The sequence below is a fragment of the Bos grunniens genome, chromosome 21 (assembly GCF_055505025.1).
Source record: "Bos grunniens cultivar Pamir isolate PY7600 chromosome 21, Bosgru_T2T1.0, whole genome shotgun sequence".
Taxonomy (NCBI): Eukaryota; Metazoa; Chordata; class Mammalia; order Artiodactyla; family Bovidae; genus Bos; species Bos grunniens.
The window spans coordinates 15528626-15551394 of NC_141185.1; the positions used below are offsets into that span (position 1 = coordinate 15528626).

The window sequence follows — 22769 nt, forward strand, 5'->3', positions numbered from 1 at the left end:
ATTCAGCACAGAAAGACCTCGGAGATATTGCAGGTTTGCTTCCAGACCACTCCAATAAAGTGAATATCACTATAAAGTAATTCATACCAATTTTGGGGTTTCTCAGTGCATATAAAAGTTATGTTTACAACATACAGTAGTCTACTAAGTGTGCAGTAGCATTGCATGTAAAGGAATGATGTATACACTTTAATTAATACCTTACTCCTAAAAATGCTAACCATTATCTGACAATGCAGGGTTGTCACAAAACTTCACTTTGTAAAAAGACACAATGTATGCAAAGTGCAATACAATGAGGTATGCCTGTATAAACGTCCAGCCACAGGCACAAAGGAGCCTTGTAAAGACTTGCAGATGCTGGAAATTATGAATCCTTTATGTGCTTCCACAGGTTGACCCTCACAATACCTATGAGATCAATATTGTTATTATCTCCCAGGTGGCTCAGTGGTAAAGAATCTGCCTGCCAATGTAGGAGACGTGGGTTCGAGACCCAGGGATCGGAAGGTCTCGATCAGGAAGATCCCCTGGAGTAGAAAATGGCAACCCACTCCAGTGTTCTTGCCTGGAGAATCCCATGGACAGTGGAGCCTGGTGGCCACAGTCCACGAGGCTGCAGATAGTTTCACATGACTGGGCACATAAACATCCCTCATTTTGTAGAAGGAAAAACTAAGTGTCAGAGAAAGTTAATTGATTTGCCTTAGGCCTCAAAGCTTGAAAGTGGCAGACCCAAACTCAAACCTAGGCCTTCTAATTCCAAATCTGGGGTCTTTCCCCCCCAATCCCAGCAGCACTTCCTTGTTGTAGGTATAGACATAATTAATAATAGCATCTATCATCTGTCCGGCTTCCCAGGTGGCAGAGCGGTAAAGAATCCACCTGCCAATGCAAACAGATTTGGGTTTGATCCCTGGGTTGGGAAAATCCTCTGGAGAAGGAAATGGCAACCTGCTCTAGTATTCTTGCCTGGAAAATTCCATGGACAGAGGAGCCCGGCAGGCTACAGACCACGGTGTCGCAAAGAGTTGGACATAATTGAGCACTCCTCACTGTTTCAAATCATCTATCCATCACCTTCCCCTGTACATACTAGTCACATGACCTACATTACATTAACACATCACTGTCTTGTAAGGTAGATATTATAACTCCCATTTTATACAAGAAAAACCTAAGGCACAAAAGTGAATGTACATTCATTGATTGTTCTCGCCTTTCCTTTGGTGATAGCATCCCAACTGCTTTTGTAGGAATCCCTTTGTTCCACATGGTAATTTTGGTGGGTCTGTCAGCCAAGGCTCCCTGAGTTCCTCTTGCCAAGATGGTCATGTGACTTACACTGGACCAGTGCTTCTCTCAGGACTTTGGCTCCAGACGGGAGAGAGGCAGAGACTTGGAGCTGACCACCCAGGCAGCAGAGCCCCAGGGAGAGACCATCCAGCAGCTCCTGCTTCCTAGACCCCCTGAGATGCCCTGGATTCCTCGCTTCCCCTGGTTCTGAGCCTTGTCCTCTATTTTCTATCAGTTTCAGGAGTTCCCTTAATTACTTGCATTCAAAGGACTTTATCTGGTTCAGAGAGATTCAGTTCAGTTCAGTTCAGTTGCTTAGTCATGTCCGACTCTTTGCAACCCCATGAATTGCAGCACGCCAGGCCTCCCTGTCCATCACCAACTCCCGGAGTTCACTCAAACTCATGTCCATCGAGACAGTGATGCCATCCAGCCATCTCATCCTCTGTTGTCCCCTTCTCCTCCTGCCCCCAATCCCTCCAAGCATCAGAGTCTTTTCCAATGAGTCAACTCTTCGCATGAGGTGGCCAAAGTACTGGAGTTTCAGCTTTAGCATCATTCCTTCCAAGAACACCCAGGACTGATCTCCTTCAGAATGGACTGGTTGGATCTCCTTGTAGTCCAAGGGACTTTCAGAGTCTTCTCCAACACCACAGTTCAAAAGCATCAATTCTTCGGTGCTCAGCTTTCTTCACAGTCCAACTCTCGCACCCATACATGACCACTGCAAAAACCATAGCCTTGACTAGACGGACCTTTGTTGGCAAAGGAATGTCTCTGCTTTTGAATATGCTATCTAGGTTGGTCATAACTTTCTTTCCAAGGAGTAAGCGTCTTTTAATTTCATGGCTGCAGTCACCATCTGCAGTGATTTTGGAGCCCCCCAAAATAAAGTCTGACACTGTTTCCACTGTTTCCCCATCTATTTCCCATGAAGTGATGGGACCAGATGCCATGATCTTCATTTTCTGAATGTTGAGCTTTAGGCCAACTTTTTCACTCCCTACTTTCACTTTCACCAAGAGGCTTTTTAGTTCCTCTTCACTTTCTGCCATAAGAGTGGTGTCATCTGCATATCTGAGGTTATTGATATTTCTCCTGGCAATCTTGATTCCAGCTTGTGCTTCCTCCAGCCCTCCAGTTTTTCTCATGATGTACTCTGCATATAAGTTAAATAAGCAGGGTGACAATATACAGCCTTGACGTAATCCTTTTCCTGTTTGGAACCAGTCTATTGTTCCATGTCTAGTTCTAAGTGTTGCTTCCTGACCTGCATATAGGTATCTCAAGAGGCAGGTCAGGTGGTCTGGTATTCCCATCTCTTTCAGAATTTTTCACAGTTTATTGTGATCCACATAGTCAAAGGCTTTGGCATAGTCAATAAAGCAGAAATAGATGTTTTTCTGGAACTCTCTTGCTTTTTCAAAGATCCAGCGGATGTTGGCAATTTGATCTCTGGTTCCCTCTGCCTTTTCTAAAACTAGCTTGACCATCTGGAAGTTCACGGTTCACATATTGCTGAAGCCTGGCTTGGAGAATTTTGAGCATTACTTTACTAGCATGTGAGATGAGTGCAATTGTGCGGTAGTTTGAGGGTTCTTTGGCATTGCCTTTCTTTGGGATTGGAATGAAAACTGACCTTTTCCAGTCCTGTGGCCACTGCTGAGTTTTCCAAATTTGCTGGCATATTGAGTGCAGCACTTTCACAGCATCATCTTTCAGGATTTGAAATAGTTCCACTGGAATTCCATCACCTCCACTAGCTTTGTTTGTAGTGATGCTTCCTAAGGCCCACTTGACTTCACATTCCAGGATGTCTGGCTCTAGGTGAGTGATCACACCATCATGATTATCTGGGTCGTGAAGATCTTTTTTGTACAGATCTTCTGTGTATTCTTGCCACCTCTTCTTAATATCTTCTGCTTCTTTTATGTCCATACCATTTCTGTTCTTTATCAAGCCCATCGTTGCATGAAATGTTCCCTTGGTATGTCTTATTTTCTTGAAGAGATCTCTAGTCTTTCCCATTCTGTTGTTTTCCTCTATTTCAGCATTGATTGCTGAGCAAGGCTTTCTTATCTCTCCTTGTTATTCTTTGGTACTCTGCATTCAGATGCTTATATCTTTCTTTTTCTCCTTTTCTTTTTGCTTCTCTTCTTTTCACAGCTATTTGTAAGGCCTCCTCAGACAGCCATTTTGCTTTTTTGCATTTCTTTTTCTTCGGGATGGTCTTGATTCCTGTCTCCTGTACAATGTCACGAACCTCCGTCTATAGGCACACTATCAGATCTAGTCCCTTAAATCTATTTCTCAGTTCCACTGTATAATCATAAGGGATTTGATTTAGGTCATAACTGAATGGTCTAGTGGTTTTCCCTACTTTCTTCAATTTAAGTCTAAATTTGGCAATAAGGAGTTCATGATCTGAGCCACAGTCAGCTCCCAGTCTTGTTTTTGCTGACTGTATACAGCTTCTCCATCTTTGGCTGCAAAGAATATAATCAATCTGATTTTGGTGTTGACCATCTGGTGATGTCCATGTGTAGAGTCTACTCTTGTGTTGTTGGAAGAGGTGACATCTAGAACTAAACGCAATTCACTGGATGTGAGAAGTTTACAAGATGGAAAGGATATCATTTCCTTGTGACAGGACCAATGATTTCATACTACTTATTTGAGCAAACTCTGGGAAATAGAGGAGGACAAAGGAGCTTGGTTTGCTGTAGTCCACGGGGTTGCAAAGAGTTGGAGACGACTTAGTGACTGAAAAACAACAATCTTTGAGAAGGGAACTATTTTTGGAACTTATTAGTCTCAGGTCAATCCAAGTATCCTTTTCTATAGTAATATTGACAGACAACCAGCTATCCCCTTCTTGCACATGACTAACCAATAGAGAATGTGTCATCTACCCATTACTAAGATAACAGTGCAAAAAAAAAAATACCATCTAAAAATACAGTGACTTAAAACTCTAAGTGTTTATTTAGCTCATAATAAACAACTGGGACAGCAATTTAGTCTGGGCTTGCCTGGGCAGTCCTGGACTTACTCAACTCAAATGTCTGGATGTTAGCTGGCCAATGGAGGAGACAAAAGAGATGCTGGTTTGATCCCTGGGTTGGGAAGATCCCCTGGAGAAGGAAATGCCCACCTGCTCCAGTATTCTTGCCTGGAAAATTCCATGGACAGAGGAGCCAGGCAGGCTACTCTCCATGAGGTCTCAAAGAGTTGGACACGACTGAGCACATACACACAACTTCAAGCCAGTTACAAATCCAACCCCTGTGTTTTTAATGTACAATGCCTTGAAAGCATGTCTGTATTTTAGTGTAAAACCTTAAAAAAAATAAAAACTCAGAAGAACAGTAGAAATTAATTACTAATGGCAAAATTATAGAGTTGTAGGAGAAAGTTTTCTACCAGGAGAGTTCTATTTCAGTTGTCTGTCTATTCACAAGCCTATACTTAGCTAATAGCATCCTTGACTAGTTTGTTAATCCTTCTTTCCTCAATGGTAGTTGAACTGTGCAGAGAATTTATTAAAATTATAGACTTCAGTGATACTGATTTGGAGGAGGTACGACCTAATGATTTTTTCAAACATAATCTAATGCACATTATTTCTCATTCTAACATCTGTGGTGAGCAGCTCTACATAAAAAAACCCCTAAGGGTTCCAGGTAATCATGCTAGGTGTAACAACACAACATTAAAATGATTTCCTTATGTAAAATCTGGAAGAAGTTAAAGCTTTCAGATCTTACGCTTGTTTTTTGGCATACATAGGTTACTATGATCATCTTCTAAGTTTATTTTGTATTCAGCAACTTTATTTCCATTTTTACAACCCTCTTATGTCATTGAATCTTTCCTACAATCTACAACTCTGACTCAGTGAACACCAGGTGAATCACAAGCTATACTTGTTTTATTTTTAGTGTGAAGCATAATCCTGAGGGAGCTGCAAATGCTCAAAAACAAAAACCTTGTAAGGCCAAATAATATTCCTTTACACCATGGAGTGTCTCCCATTGCCTGAATCCTAATACATGTCAACAGAGGGGGCAGCATGACGCTTTCATGTGAAACTGTGCCCTCTGCACTTTTCTGAGGCTTTTTTCACTGTGACAAAAAGCACAAATGGCAAAAGAAGAATACCACACTTATGAGCCAGGTGAGGAGTCTATCATACAACTTCATTTCTATTACTTACAGGCTGTCTGTGAGATGCATGGGAGAAAAAGACAACAAGAGTATCTCCTTTCCAGACAAAACAAACTCTCTTATCAGAGATGAGAAAACTGCGCTAAAATTATGCTAAATTAAAGCATGTCAGAAAACAGGTTCCAAACAGGACTCAACAGCTATTTTTAAACAAAGTGCCAGTTACTTACTCTGGTAGAAAGTTTGCCAGTAATTAATTCTACTTTAGCTGTTTCTATTTGCTTTAGAAAACTTTGTATTTAATCTAGACTGTGATAAGAAGTGAATTATGAATTAAAGCTGAACTTAAAATATTACTGCACAATTCAAGTGTTTTCTTTCCTTCCAAATGAATTTCATATGGATGAAATAACATAATGTCAGGCTTTAGTTTTACATCACAATGAATGTTTATCCTGAAAGTGGTCAATTGCTTGAGCACGTTGTTGTTTAGCAGCAGCTTTGCCTAGAGATAGGACAAGGGTTTCTCCCTGCAACCTTCAGGAAGGGTGAGGCAGAATGACAAAAGGGAGGGATGTTAGTAAGTTGATAGGTGAATGAATAAAGAAAATGTGGTGTATACATATACATAAATATATATATATATATAATGGAATATTACTTACTCAGCCAAAAAAAAAAAGAATGAAATAATGCCATTTGCAGCAACTTAGATGGACACAGAGATTATCATACTCAGTGAAGTAAGTCAAAGACAAATATTATATCACTTACATGTAGAATCTCAAAAAATAATACAAATGAACATATTTACAAAATAGAAATAGACTCACAGAAATAGAAAACAAACTTATGGTTACCAAAAGGGAATGAGGGAAAGGGAGGGAGGGAGGGAAGCACAAATTACTTTGGGATTAACAGATGAACACAACTATATACAAGGACTTCCCTGGTGGCTCAGACGGTAAAGCATCTGCTAACAGTGTGGGAGACCTGGGTTCAATCCCTGGGTCAGGAAGATCTGGAGAAGGAAATGGCAACCCACTCCAGTATTCTTGCCTGGAAAATCCCACGGACAGAGGAACCTGGTAGGCTACAGTCCATGGGGTCGCAAAGAGTTGGACACGACTGAGCGACCACTTTCTTTACTTTACTATATACAAAACAGATAAACAACAAGAACCTACTGAACAGCACAGGGAACTCTATTAAATATCTTGTAATAACCTATATTACAAAAGAATCTGAAAAAGAGTATATATATTAGACATATATATATATATATATATATACACATGGCTGAATCACTTTGCTACATATCCAAAATCCTATAAATCAACTATACTTCAATTAAAAAAAAACCAAATAATAGTTAGGAGAATGGGCTCTGGATCAAACTGTCCAGGCTTGTGCGTGTGTGTGTGTGTGTCAAATGAATGAATATATATTCTCCAATTAAAACATTTAAACATCACAATATATTTTCCATTTCAGTTTGAACAACTTGATTCTAAATTTGACTGTATCTATGAATCAGGTTCTTTGTAATTTTTTGATACAAGTCCCACTGTCTCATGCAGACTAGGTTTGAAAAAGCAGCAATTTTTGATCTTGGTACCATTGAGAAATTGAAGGAGAATGCTTGCCATCTAGTGGAGACCTATTAAACTTCAGTGGTGCTTCTGACATGGCAAATTCCTGGTTTCAAGTGAATTGTTCATTTTACATCTTTTGTGAGAAATTTCCTTCATATAATTTCTCATATAGATTTATAGGAGGAAAAGGGTCTGTGGTAGAACAAAATAATTACGATCATCATCAATATCAAGTCATCCTTTAATCAAACAGGATCTGCTTTATAAGATAACATATGTTCAGTTCAATTCAGTTCAGTCACTCAGTCATGTCCGATTTTTTGTGACCCCATGAATTGCAGCACACCATATTATAGTATTTTTAAGTCAGGCTTGAGAGAAAATTCCAGAAAATAATCAATAATAGAAAAGAAACATACTTGTTTAAGGAGTTACCAGCATTTCTTCCACAGTACCTACACAGAAGAGTCAAGAATATAAGTAGATTCTTACTCCCAGGTTTCTATCTGGTTTTAAGGTCCAGTTTCTCTGTAAGTAGTCTCCATTCTTTCTGTAATTTTTTGTGAATGAAAGTCTGATCATGAAGTTTCAACCTATTTTGTCTTTCAAGGAATCATTTCCTTTTACCATCAAAACACACCCAAAACAGTTTTATTTTTTCTTAATGGAGTGTTTAGTAAGTACTTCTTGGGTTGAGTTCAGTATTACTTCTTTAATCACCGTAGAGATTAAACCCTGAAGTAGCCAGGTCTTATGAAACTAACTTACATCTCAAGAAACAAATTACACTGGTAGGCTCACGAGCTGTGGCAATGAGCTTTCTTGCATCAGAAAGGTAACTAACCTACATGTTGAATAAGGTTCCTTCTCTCTAAAAATGAAGAAACTTGACAAAATATGGATGCTAATTCTTAAAAGAGGCAAGTAAGTGGATTCCATAAAATTATTTGAAAGATTAATAGTTTTAAAACACAATGAGATAGGAGCTATGGTTAGGATGGAGGGAAAGGTGCTACTGAGACAGACAGAAATGTATTCGTGTGAAGAATAGAGTAGACAATGGTTCCCAGGACGTTCTATCTTTCAGTGTGACCTTTCAGCAAGGCTACTTTTTATTTTATCTGTATTTTGAGCTGCTTATCCATCAACCAAGCTTGAGTGTTTTAGTTATCCTTCAGGTAGTCATAGAGAATCCCCCAAAGAATCACAGGCATGTGACAAGGGAAGGGCACTGATATCACCATGCCATGGGGTCTATAATACCTGCTCATGAAGCTTGTTTATGCTATCTGGTCATGCTTGTGCTTGCTCCCAAATGTACCACTTCCAACTTGCAACGTACTGTTGCTGGGCCTATCTGATCTTATCATTTGAGAAGTCTGAAAGGACTGAGTTCTAGGTAGAAAGTCATCTGATGATCCATGGCCAGGCATCCTGCCTCCACCAGGGACCAGGAACATATCAAAAGGCACATAATTCTCCATGGAAAATGGCAAGATCTCACTTCATAACTCAAGAGTTTACATTACGATTTGCCCGCTGAGGCCTGCCGCAAACTTCATGCAGCATCTTTTCTTACTAATACTTTTTTTTTTTTTTCAGTCTGCCCAACTGTATGACCCAGGTGGCACCATGGCCTGGACTGTTGCTGAGCTCTGTCTTACTCCAGTTTAAAGTGAAGTCACTCAGTCGTGTCCAACTCTTTGCGACCCCATGGACTGTAGCCTACCAGGCTCCTCTGTCCTTGGGATTTTCCAGGCAAGAATCCTGGAATGGGTTGCCATTTCCTTCTCTGGAGATCTTCCTGACCCAGGGATTGAACCTGGGTCTCCCACATTGTAGGAAGATGCTTTACCATCTGAGTCACCAGAGAAGTCTAGATCCCATTTAAAGTCGTCAACCTTCTATGCATATGGGCAGGAGAAGCATTCCTAGCTACAGAATTATGCTTCCCCCAGAACTCAAGGACCCACCATTTATTGAACCTTTTAATTTAAAGATACAATAATTCCTTTTTTACTTTAGAAGAGAGATCTAGGCATACCACTGATCAACTGATCTCTAACATATTTACAGATGTGGCAGACACTTGACTCTTCATAGGATTTGTCAGCCACATTCCTGCACCATGTCTTACCAATACCTCCACAGGACTCTCTTGCAAATCCAACCCAATCAACATAATGTTATCAAAGTAAGTAATTAAAGTCATATAGTGCAAAATGTCAAAATGGCCGTATCTTCTCAGACTATATTATGACAGAAAGCAAGAGACTTAAAACAGCCCTGCACAAACCTATAAATGGATATTATTATCCATATCATATGAATAAAAACTGTTTTTTTCTTTTCTGGGTAAAAGGAAACATTTTGGAGATCAACTTTCTCCTACGACTGAATGGATGTTTCTTAGCTTTGTATCTCATTACCCTGGCCAAGTTGCCATTAATTTGGTGTTATTAAGTCTGGTATGTGTGTAACACACTTGCTAATACTTTGCTGCTGTTCAGTTGCTAAGTCATGTCCAATTCCTTGTGATCCTAAGAACTACAGCATGCCAGGCTTTCTGTCCTTTACTACTTCCTGGAGTTTGCTCAAACTCATCATGTCCATTGAGTTGGTGATGCCATCCAACCATCTCATCCTCTGTTGACCCCCTTCTCCTCTTGCCCTCAATCTTTCTCAGCATCAGGGTCTTTTCCAAAATGTTGGCTTTACACATCAGGTAGCCAAAGTATTGGAGCTTCAGCTTCAGCATCAGTCCTTCCAATGAATATTCAGGACTGATCTCCTTTAGGATTGACTGGTTTGATCTCCTTGCTGTCTGAGGGACTCTCAAGAGTCTTCTCCAGCACCACAATACAAGAGCATCAATTCTTCAGCACTCAGCCTTCTTGATGGTCCAATTCTCACATCCATACATGACTACTGGAAAAACCATAGCTTTGACTACGTAGACCTTTGTTGGCAAAGTAATGTCTCTGCTGTCTAGGTTTGTCATAGCTTTTGCTAATATTACTTAAACCCAATTATCATTCAAAATATGCCAGTTAATCATAAGAGGGACCATTTGAGATTAGTAATAAAATAGGTCAAATGTATAACTATCAGAGGGCTTCCCTGGTGGTTCAGCTGGTAAAGAATCCACCTGGAATGCAGGAGACCTGGATTCAATCCCTGGGTTGGGAAGATCCCCTGGAGAAGGGAAAGTCTACCTGCTCCAGTATTGTGGCCTGGAGAATTCCATGGACTGTATAGTCCATGGGGTCGCAAAGAGTCGGACACAACTGAGCAACTTTAACTCACTCATAACTAACAGAAGAAAACTGAAAAGTTTCTTCTACTGCAATCATTATTACCATGAGATATCTTAAGATCTTCAAACTAGCAAAGAAATGTTTCAAGTCAAAGCATGACTTTGGGACTTCCCTGGTGGTCCCAGTGGTTAAGCATCCACCTGCTGACACAGGGGGCCCAGCCTCAATCCCTGGTCAAGGGACTAGATCCCACATTCCACAAGTAAGAGTATGGATGTTGCAACTAAACATCGTGCGTGCTGCAACTAAAAACAAAAACATTCGGCATGCCACAACCAGAGATCCCAAGTGCTGCACTAAGACCCGATGCTGCCAAATACATAAATATTTAAAAAGAAGAAAAGACTTGATGACAGCAATGCCGAACAATGCTCGATTTGTTCATTTGTTGGTTAGACATGTACCAAAGACGAAGAGAGAGTAAAATGCACAATTTAAAACAAGAATGTTTTTCTTTTAATTTTATGTATATGTTAGGTGAAGGATTTTATGACCTGAAAAAGTCAAAATTGTCTTTTTTTAATAATGCTTGAATAAAATGAATCTAAAATACAAGGTCTACCCTTTAGAAAATCATAGAATTATAGTTGAAAAGGAACTCAAGGTTACTTGGTGCATATACCATTCTGGTATTTTACCCTCATGATATTATAGTTTCTCCAAGTAATCACTAGCCTATATTTGAACCTATGTGAGAACTTAATGTTTCTTAAGGTAGTGCACTCCATTCTTGGAAAATTCTGACTGTTAACATTTTTTTTTTTTTTTTTAGCCAATATCTCTCTATAGCTTCCACTTACTAGTTCTAGTTCCAATCCAAGGAGCCTTGCATAGCCTTGCATGAATATGTGCCGAGTTGATTCAGTCCCATCTGTCTCTTTGTGACACTATGGACTGTAGTCCACCAAGCTCCTCTGTCCATGGGATTCTCCAGGCAAAAATATTGGAGTGGGTTGCCATGCTCTCCTCCAGGGGATCTTCTGGACCCAGGGACTGAATGTGTGTTTCTTGTCTCCTGCATTGGCAAGTGGGTTCTTTACCACTAGTGCCACCTGGGAAGCACCTGGTGTTTAGGATAGTGCTTCCAAACATATGTGGGCTTTTTCTTTCAGCTTTATTGAGATTTTTATTTGACAAAAGCACTATATAAGTTTAAGGTATACAGCACAATGATTTGACTTATAAGTTTAGTGAATATCCATCACTTAATACAGATACAAAATAAAATAAAATATATTTTTATGATGATAACTCTTAGGATTTACTCTCTTAATAATTTTCATATGCAACACAGAGCAGTGTTTATTAATCATGTTGTACATTATATTCCTAGTACTTATTTATCTTATAACTGGAAGTTTGTACCTTTTGATCACCTTCAAAATTCCCTCTCTCCTACCCCCATTTATGGTAAGCACAAATTTTATTTATTTTTCTACAACTTGTTTGTATTTTGAAGTATAACTGACCTACAACACTGTGCCAGTTCCTTGTATAAACATAGTGATTAGATACATGACAAAACGATCACCACGATAAAGTGTTACCATCTGTTAACCTGTGAAAATGTTACATTACTATTGACTGTTATTATTTTCCATGGTGTACATTACATTCTTGTGATTCATTTATTTTGTAATTGCAAGTTTGCACCTCTTAATCTCTCTCAACTATTTCACTCATTCTCTCCTATCTCCCTTCTCTCTGGCAATCACTCGTTTGTTCTCTGTATCTATCTTGTTATGCCTGTTCATTTGTTTTGCTTTTTAGATTCTACATATAAGTGAAATAATACAGTATTTGTCTTTCTCTATCCGACTTAATTCACCTAGTGTAATATCCCCTAGGTCTCAGCTCAGTTCAGTTCAGTTGCTCAGTCATGTCTGACTCTTTGCGACCCCATGAACTGCAGCACGCCAGGCCTCCCTGTCCATCACCAACTCCTGGAGTTCACTTAAACTCACATCCATCAAGTCAGTGATGCCATCCAGCCATCTCATCCTCTGTTGTCCCCTTCTCCTCCTGCCCCCAATCCCTCCCAGCATCACAGTCTTTTCCAATGAGTCAACTCCTCGCATGAGGTGGCCAAAGTACTGGAGTTTCAGCTTTAGCATCATTCCTTCCAAAGAACACCCAGGACTGATCTCCTTCAGAATGGACTGGTTGGATCTCCTTGCAGTCCAAGGGACTCTCAAGAGTCTTCTCCAACACCACAGTCCAAAAGCATCCTCTAGTCTATGTTGTCAGAAATAGCAAGAAACTTAAGATGACATAGACAAATGTAAAGATATATCACATTCATGGATTGGAAGAATTAATATTGTTTAAAAGGCCATAATACCCAAAGTAATCTACAAATTCAGTTCAATCCCTATGAAAATACCATTGACATTTTTCACAGTACTAGAACAAATAATCCTGAAATTTGTATGGAAACACAATACTGAATAGCCAAAACAGTCTTTAGAAAGAAGAATAAGGTCAGGGTATCACACAGCCTGATTTTAAACTATACTACAAAGCTACAGTAATCAAAACAGTATGGTGCTGGCACAAAAACAGACACATACCTCAACAGTTGCCAGTCCAAGAAGCAAAACTAAGCAGCTGCTCCACATCAGGAGCCGGAAGGACTCCAGAGAACTTGGCATCTCAATCAGGACTTCTATTCTCTCCTTCTCTTGAAAATGGAAAAGAAAGAAAAAGAAATAAGAAAATCAGAGAATTCATTAGAAAACTGAGCAAAAAGCAGAAATTCAGAGCATAAATTTATTGAAGGTCATAAGAAGAAAGTAAGTTCCTCAATACCCTCCTCCCTTCTCATGCCAAAATCCTTGGATTTCCTAAAGTTAATAAAGAGTATAGACTAATTTTATTTGACTGTTAAATAAAAGGGTAATCTCAGAAGGCTAGAGAATCTGAGAATATTTAGGATGCACACATTACTTTTATGCTACTTTTCTATCATATTTCTGCTGTTGGTTACTATTTTGAGGAACTCAAATATACGACCTTATTTCTACCCCAGCAAGACTCATATCTATCTCAATTATATTTGGTATATTTAGCCCATTACTCAAGATTTTAGAGTATATTTTAGATCCTAATTTTATCATATCATATACTCTTTACCATAGAGTCATAGTGATGACACATTTGATTAGCTTTTCTTTATTATTCTCATCAATATCTTCAGTAAAAATGTTAAGTCTCACAAGGTAAGAGGGAGAGCTTTTAAAACAACCACTGCTGCTGTTGCTGCTGCTAAGTCGCTTCAGTCGTGTCTGACTCTGTGCGACCCCGTAGACGGCAGCCCACCAGGCTCCCCCTTCCCTGGGATTCTCCAGGCAAGAACACTGGAGTGGGTTGCCACTTCCTTCTCCAATGCATGAAAGTGAAAAGTGAAAGTGAAGTCGCTCAGTCGTGTCTGACCCTCAGTGACCCCATGGACTGCAGCCCACGGCTCCTCCGTCCATGGGATTTTCCAGGCAAGAGTACTGGAGTTTAATCAGCCAGTTGTTATTTTAGAAATTGTACACATATCACCCCATGTTCTCAGATTTAAGAAGTTCTTGTCAACTGTCCTGTTGAAGCCCATTAATACTACTCTAGCATTTTCTTGATCTTCCCAATGAGTCACCCCATTAATTTAAAGCTGTTTGAAATTTGTCTGAGAATTTTCTCTGCAGATAATGACTAATAAAAAGAAATCATGAGCAAGGATTATTTATTTTCCCTATCAATATGATGGTTCTAAACTACTTTACAAACTAAGATCAGACTTTTCTTTTACAGTGATATCTTTTTGACCCCAAATAGCCAAAGCAATCTTAAGAAAGAAGAACAAAGCTGGAGCCATCATACTCCCTGACTTCAAACTATGTTTCATATATTGGATTACAGTAATCAAAACAGTATGACACTGGCATAAAAACAGGCAGACAGGTCAATGGAAAAGAATACAGAGCCCAGAAATAAACCCATGTACATAAAGTAGATTAATTTACAGAATCTTTTCAATAAAAAGTATTGGGAAAACCAGACAGCCACATGCAAAAGAGTTAGGTTGGACCCCTATCTTATACCATACACAACAATTACTAAAAATAGATTAAAGACTTGAAACCATAAAACTCTTAGAAGAAAACATAAGCAGTAAGCTCCTTGACATCAGTCTTGGTGATGATTTAACTTGACACCAAAAGCAAAGGCAACAAAAGCAGAAGTAAACAACTAGGATTACATCAAACTAAAAAGCTTCTGCAAAGAAAACATCAACAAAATTAAAAGATAACCTACAGGAAAGAAAAGAAAAAAAAAATTCAAACACGGGCAGAGGATTTTAACAGACCCATTTTTAAAGACACATATAGTTGGCCAACAGGCTTTGATAAGATGCTTAATATCCCTAATAATGTGGGAAATTCAAATCAAAACCACAGTGAGATATCACCTTAACTCTGCTAAAAGAGCTATTATCAAAATGACAAAAAAACATCAAGTGTTGATAAAGATGTGGAGAAAAAGGAAGCCTGTGCACTGTTGATAGAAATGTTAATTGGTGTAACCATTATAGAAAGCAGTATGGAAATAGCTTAAAAAATTAAAAATAGAACTACCATCTGATCCAGCAATTCCACTGCTGGGTATTTAATCAAAGAAAAAAAAAGACATTAGTACTCCCATATTCACTGCAGCACTATTTACAATAGCCAAGACATTGGAACAACCTAAGTGTCCACCGACGTGTGAATAGATAAAGAAGTTATGGTATAGAAACAGAATATTATTCAGTCTTAACAAGAATGAAATCTTGCCATTTACGACAACATATTGATAAGAGCTGGAGGGCATTATGCTAAGTGAAATAAGTCAGAGAAAGACACATGTTATGATTTCACTTGTATGTGAAATCTAAAAGAAAAAAAAAAGCTCACAGAGAACAGATTGGTGGTTGCCAGAGGCAAGGGTTGGGGGATGGGCAAACTGGTAATGGAGTCAAAAGGTACAAACTTTTTAAGAATGCTCAGAAGTGCTTCTTCTTGCTCATCTCTGAGTTCATCTAGACATTTAGTCTCACAAGATCAGAACAGGTCACACTTGGAGCCAAAAGATGCAAGGACAGACAGCACAGCAAGCAAGCAGGGCAGTATCCAGCATTCTCCTTATGTAGGAGTCCTCAAAGCAATCCACCAACCCAGGGGCTGGCTCATCTTCCCCCAAATAACAGCTCAAGTGGGAGAGAATGGGACCCAAATGGACATGTGCGATCGGAGAACTAGGATCCCTCAAGCTGTACAGCATGGCCTCAATAAATAAATACCTGTGAAGTGGCCAAAAAAGACCAAAGCTCATCGATACCCAAAACCAAGACTGACAGGCATTTCAATATTGGAGTCTAAGAGACATCATACTTACTATGAGACAGAACTTTGCTGGAAAAAAGCACATAAATTCTGCTTCATGAAACAGATTGCCTAAAAAGGAATTAGAAGTTAAAGCATAGTTCACCACTGTCTGTTTCTGAAATCATGGATACAAGGTCTCCAACAACCAGAAATTTAGAAAATCATTCCTTTTTTTAAAAGGGCCAATCCATGAATTGACTCTCTATTTCTTCCTTACAGTGAGGAGTCAATTTTCAGTGGTCTTCTGTGTTTCTGCTTGCGTTGTAAAGAGGTACTGACAACTTTTGCCCCAGACTACTTTTTCAAGGATGTTTGTGTGGAAAACAGTTTTGAAAGATAGAAAATGATGTCTCCTTCTAAAGCTGCTGCTGCTGCCAAGTCACATCAGTCGTGTCTGACTCTGTGCGACCCCATAGATGGTAGCCCACCAGGCTCTGCCTCCTTCTAAAGCAGAAGGCAGATTTGTTTCCTGACAGGATGGTAAGGTTTCTAGTGAATGTTTTAGTGAAAACTGACCTAGTAGACAAGAGATACCAGAGAACTAACCTGCAGAGGGAAGGAACCTAGTAAGAACTGAACTTATTTGTACTGCAAATCCCAGCAGGTTTCAGGAATTGGAGGCTGCAGGTACATTTGAAGGCAAAGTGTAGAGCTGAGCTGAAAACAGGAGAAATGGTTGAAAGTCTGTATCTTAATAAAATAGTTTCCTAGACCTCCTCCCCAGCCTAAGACCTGGGACACGTCTCAAAGCTAAGAGATTAGCTGCCATCTAAAGACAGGAGGTGAAATGAACATTTTCAAATGAAGGTGACATCCCTGGCGCTCTTGCCTTGTCCCTCTCACAGAACACGAGCAGACAGGTTTACACTCTGTGCTGGTTGTTTTGTTAGGCTCTCCTGACCTGTTACCACTCTCTGCCCTGCCCTGGGAAGATAACCTCTATGGACAGCCTCACCTTGGCTTCCTTAGCCTTTGGCTTCCATTTGGAATCAGTCTGTGAGAGGAACCAACAGAACAAAAGGTAGAAGGAGAGAGGAATTGGGCTATTTATTCTACTCCCCCCCACCCCCACAATTTTTTGGGGGGCAGTGGCTGCACTCCTCTGCTTTCACACATAGTAACTGGTGGCTGTACTCACACACCCACAGATCTTGCCCAGTTCCAGAATGCTTTTCCTTCCCCTTCCCCCTTTAGGTCTAGAAGAGATAAAGGCTTCCAGTTGGTTTTAGTCCTTGGGTATTTCACCATCCCTTGATGGTTTCTGTTGGTAAAGATTTCCTTCATTAAATTCTCTTCAAGGGACCCTCGTATTACTCTCTTCAATTACCCCATTGAGTGATCCATCTGCTTCATACAGGTCCAAACAGATACATACTCCACAGAAATTTTGCAGGATTTCTCTACTGGACCTGAACAAATAAGTTCAGTTCTTACTAGGTTCCTTCCCTCTGCAGGTTAGTTCTCTGGTATCTCTTGTCTACTAGGTCAGTTTTCACTAAAACATTCACTAGAAACCTTACCATCCTGTCAGGAAACAAATCTGCTTTCTGCTTTAGAAGGAGGCGGAGCCTGGTGGGCTGCCATCTATGGGGTCGCACAGAGTCGCACAGGACTGATGAAACTATTAATACAAGTGTTACTAGGTGTTATGTGTGAAATGAGGAGTGATTAGAGGAGACTTAAAAGCGGACAAATGCCAACTCACAGGTATCTTTTTTTAAAAAATTTTTAAAAATTGAAGGATAATGGCTTTATAGAATTTTTTTGTTTTCTGTCAAACCTCAACATGAATCAGCCATAGGTATACATATATCCCCTCCCTTTTGAACCTCCCTCCCAGGTTGATACAGAGCCCCTGTTTGTTTCCTGAGCTATACAGCAAATTCCCGCTGACTATCTGTTTTACATATGGTAATGTAAGTTTCCATGTTACTCTTTCCATACATCTCACTCTCTCCTGCCCTCTCCCCATGTCCATAAGTCTGTTCTCTATGTCTGTTTCTCTATTTTTGCCCTGTAAATAAATTCTTCAGTATCATTTTTCTAGATTCCGTATATAAGAGTTAGAATACGATATTTTTCTCTTTCTGACTCACTTCACTCTGATACATATACAGGTATCTTTTAAGCCACATCAAAGAGCTTGAACTTTACCCTGTAGGCTCTTGGGAGGTAATAAAGGATTTCAAATTTGAGTTTTAAATCAATCAAGCTGGAGGCAATATGGAGGAAAATTTTGAGATGGGCAAGGCTGTAAAATGGGTAACAGGACAGAGACAACTGCAATAGTTTCAGTGAAAAATATTGACGGCTCTAACTCACAAAGTGGCAGAAGAATGTAGGAAATGGACAGGAAATTAGTGGCCATTTGAAACTGGAAGTCAGAAAAAGGAAATAAAGGGTAGGGGGGAATCCAGAATGACTTTTGGGTTCTGATTTGCTCAGGTGTCAAGTCATGTCTGACCCTTTGTGACACCACAGACTGCAGCATGCCAGGTTTTTCTGTCTTCCACTCTCTTCTATCTCCCAGAGTTTGCTCAAATTCATGGTCATTGAGTTGGTGATACTACCTAACCATTTCATCCTCTGCCACCCTTCTCTTTCCTTCAATCTTTCCCAGCATCAGAGTCTTTTCCAATGAGTCAGCTCTTCTCATCAGGTAGCTGAGAAATGGAGTATTTCCTGCCATGTCAATAAACAAGAATGCCACAGTCATCAGCAATTACAGCGGTCACCAGGTCCAAGTTTTCTCTGCTCACCACACAATGAATCTGAGAGACAAGGGGCTGAGGCAAGGAAGAGACTTTATTCGGGGAGGCAGCTGACCAAGAAGATGGCAGGCTAGTGCCTCAAAATAACCATCTTATTGGGGTCTGGACGCCAAGCTCTTTTATAGATCAAGATGGGAGAAGTGAGGAAGCAAGGTGAAAAGGCCATTAATCTTGCAAACATCTAGAATGGCAAGCCGCAGGCAGGGGATGTGTTGATTTCTTCCTTCCTGCGACCTACAGGTGGACAGGGTTCTGAACAAAGGCACTCTAGTTTAACAGTCAGGCTGAGGGGCAGCATTCTCTGACGTAGGCCATTTTGTATGATTATAATAAGAAAAGCACAGAAGGCAAGTCAAAGAAACAGTTCCAACATGGAGTCAGAATTGGTTTCTTTCCTGCAACACAGCCACTCCGTACAGTGAGCACTGAGAAAAAACACAAGATACTCACCTCAGATAGCTGAGATGCATATGAAAGGAATGTTTTCAGTGAGCCCAGACTCTTTCATCTTCTTAAGTACAGAAAAGTGCTAAATTCCTTAACTTGAGGTATCTGGTTTTCTTTAATTCACAAAAATACTTTTGAAGTTTGGACTACCTACCCTTTGTTGCAAACTTCTATTTAATCTGACTCCTCCCCACTCCCTGCCTTTTTAGAGCAGTTGTCTCAGGATTACTTGAGATGCGGTCTCCCATGCTTGAAGTCCTAAAAATTCCTACTGAATAAAACATAATTCTCAACTTTCAGGTTGTGACTGTTTTTAAACCGACATGGTCAAAGTATTGGAGCTTCAGCTTCAGCATCAGTCCTTCCATTGGATATTTAGGGTTGATATCTTTTAGGATTGACAAGTTTCATCTCCTTGCAGTCCAAGAGACTCTCAAGAGTCTTCTCCAGCAGCACAGCTCAAAAACATCAATTCCTTGGCGCTCAGCCTTCTTTAAGGTCCACCTCTCACATCTGTACATGACTACTGGAAAAACCATAGCTTTGACTATACTCACCTTTGTCAGCAAAGTGATGTTTCTGTTTTTTAATATGCTCTCTGCTGCTGCTGCTAAGTCGCTTCAGTCACGTCTGACTCTGTGCGACCCCAAAGACGGCAGCCCACCAGGCTCCCCCGTCCCTGGGATTCTCCAGGCAAGAACACTGGAGTGGGTTGCCATTTCTTTCTCCAATGCATGAAAGTGAAAAGTGAAAGTGAAGTTGCTCTGTTGTGCCCAACTCTTAGCAACCCCATGGACTGCAGCCTTCCAAGCTCCTCTGTCCATGGGATTTTTCAGGCAAGAGTACTGGAGTGGGGTGTCATTGCCTTCTCCGAATATGCTCTCTAGGTTGGCTCAAAGGCTAATGCGTCTGTCTGGAATGCGGGAGACCTGGGTTCTACCCCTGGGTCGGGAAGATCCTCTGGAGAAGGAAATGGCAACCCACTCCAGTACTCTTGCCTGGAGAATCCCATGGAGGGAGGAGCCTGGTAGGCTACAGTCCATGCGGTCGCAAAGAGTCAGACATGACTGAGTGACTTCACTTTCACTTTCTAGGTTTGTCATAGCTTTCCTTCTAAGTAACAAGTGACTTTACTTCCATTGTTTCAGTCACTGTCCACAATGATTTTGGAGCCCAATGTGTTACCGCAGGGGCTTCTTGGGTGGTGCAGTTGGTAAAGAACCTGCCTACAAATGCAGGAGACATAAACATGGGTGTCACTGCAGTGTATAAACACTCTGTCAGTGAAATAAAGAGCAGAGGAGAAGAGAGTTTAAGATTGGGATTTACTGAGGGGAAGCCTGAGGTAGAGGAAAGGAGGGGGATGCAGAAGAATGAAGGGAAGAAGATTGATGTAGTCATATTATGAATATGTTGAACTTAAAATACCTGTGGGAAATCTAACCACAAGAAAAGAGCTTCTCTTCAACCTACTCAACCTGGTCACTGTGGAAGACCCTGGACTCTTGAGTTTGCCTCTCTCCTTAACCTGGGAAGCCAGATGCAAAACCACAGGAAAACAGGCAGATAAAATTGCCTTTAACCTTTAAGAAGCAGGCGAGACCAGAATAAAAGGCTCCCAGTGCAACCACCTATTTAACGCCATGATGGTGTAAGAGCTAAGAAGAGCCCTAGTTAGACCCTCCTTCACTGGGCAAAAGTGAAACTGAAGTCACTTAGTCATGTTAGACTCTTTGTGACCCCACGGACTATAACCTATCAGGCTCCTCCAACCATGGGATTTTCCAGGCAAAAACGCTGGAGTGGGTTGCCATTTCCCCAGGGGATCTTCCCAACCCAGGGGTTGAACCTGGGTCTCCTGCATTGCAGACAGACACTTTTACTATCTGAGGCACCAGGGAAGATGGTGGCTGGGCAAAACTATCACTTACGCTGTGGCATATTTTGTTTGTTTTTGTTACTATGGAAGAGATGATATTCCTTCATCTCCAATATGTTTCCTAGGAATAATCTCAGCAGGGGTAGGAGATGAAAGCTGTAGGATTAGAGTTAGTTAGATTTGGGGCATTTCCCCAAAGACTGGGAAGGGGCTGGGATATTGTGGTTTCAGATGACAGAATTAGGCCAAGTTGTTTTCAGGTTAGCCACTATTTAGAAAAAGAGATATCTGACAGACTACCGTAGGAAGCAGGGTTGGGAAAATCAAACCATTTTCTATTTAATTGCTAATAATCTGAGATTCTTTAATAAATTGGTTTCATTTTTATCTTTTACTTCAAGTTGGCTTTAGTGTAGTTTCTATACCTATTAGTATGAACTGACAAAGAGGAACACAATGCAGCTTATAAAATTCACGTATGCAGGCTTAGTCGCTCAGTCATGTCCGACTCTGCAACCCCATGGACTACAGCCCGCCAGTCTCCTCTGTCCATGGGGATTCTCCAGGCAAGAATAATGGAGAGGGTTGCCACACCCTTCTTCAGGGGATCTTCCTAACCCAGGGATCAAACCCAGGTCTCCCACATTGCAGGTGGATTCTTTACCATCTAAGCCACCAGGGAAGCCCAAGAATACTGGAGTGGGTAGCCTATCCCTTCTCCAGGGGATCCTCCCAACCCAGGAATTGAACTGGGGTCTCCTGAATTGCAGGCAGATTCTTTACCAGCTGATATACCAGGTCGCCATCATATTAAATCATAGACACCTCACTTCACATTTATCTATAACTAAAATACTGGTTATGGTAAGTATTACAGACATAGTTAGTACCATCAGGCCTCTCATGTTACCCTAACCTCAGCCTAAAACCAGCTGGACTATCCATATCAATAACTATTTCCTAAACTTTAGAGACACCTAGGAATGCCCCTATCTCTGATACTCCAAAATCCAATATGCTTACCATTCAGCCTTCCAGTTTTATTTGCTTAACTCCTATTAAGTTTTCATTCCTATCCCAAAGAAAGGCAATGCCAAAGAATGTTCAAACTACCACACATTGTACTCACCTCACGTGCTAGCAAAATAACACTCAAAATTCTCCAGGCCAGGTTTCAATAGTACGTGAACCGAGAACTTCCAGATGATCAAGCTGGATTTAGAAAAGGCAGAGGATCAGATCAGATCAGTCGCTCAGTTGTGTCCGACTCTTTGTGACCTCATGAATCGAAGCATGCCAGGCCTCCCTGTCTATCACCAACTCCCGGAGTTCACTGAGACTCACGTCCATCGAGTCAGTGATGCCATCCAGCCATCTCATCCTCTGTCGTCCCCTTCTCCTCCTGCCCCCAATCCCTCCCAGCATCAGAGCCTTTTCCAATGAATCAACTCTTCGCATGAGGTGGCCAAAGTACTGGAGTTTCAGCTTTAGCATCAGTCCTTCCAAAGAAATCCCAGGGCTGATCTCCTTCAGAATGGACTGGTTGGATCTCCTTGCAGTCCAAGGGACTCTCAAGAGTCTTCTCCAACACCACAGTTCGAAAGCATCAATTCTTTGGCGCTCAGCCTTCTTCACAGTCCAACTCTCATGTCCGTACATGACCACAGGAAAGACCATAGCCTTGACTAGACAAACCTTTGTTGGCAAAGCAATGTCTCTGCTTTTGAATATGCTATCTAGGTTGGTCATAACTTTCCTTCCAAGGAGTAAGCGTCTTTTAATTTCATGGCTGCAGTCACCATCTGCAGTGATTTTGGAGCCCAGAAAAATAAAGTCTGACACTGTTTCCACTGTTTCCCCGTCTATTTCCCATGAAGTAGTGGGACCGG

At 40.7% G+C, this 22769-nt stretch overlaps 1 long non-coding RNA gene across 2 annotated transcripts in view; it reads right to left on the reverse strand.

Annotated features, from left to right (window-relative positions):
• The window catches only part of LOC147349165 (uncharacterized), a 50301-nt gene that overhangs the window by 19621 nt on the left and 7911 nt on the right, over window positions 1-22769 (reverse strand). Inside the window, exon 2 of one of the 2 annotated variants that reach the window (XR_015149492.1) lies at window positions 12946-13050. This is a non-coding gene — a long non-coding RNA (uncharacterized LOC147349165). Of the gene's footprint in view, window positions 1-12945; window positions 13056-22769 lie in introns of both variants that reach the window. The other variant, XR_015149491.1, reaches the window with a different exon arrangement.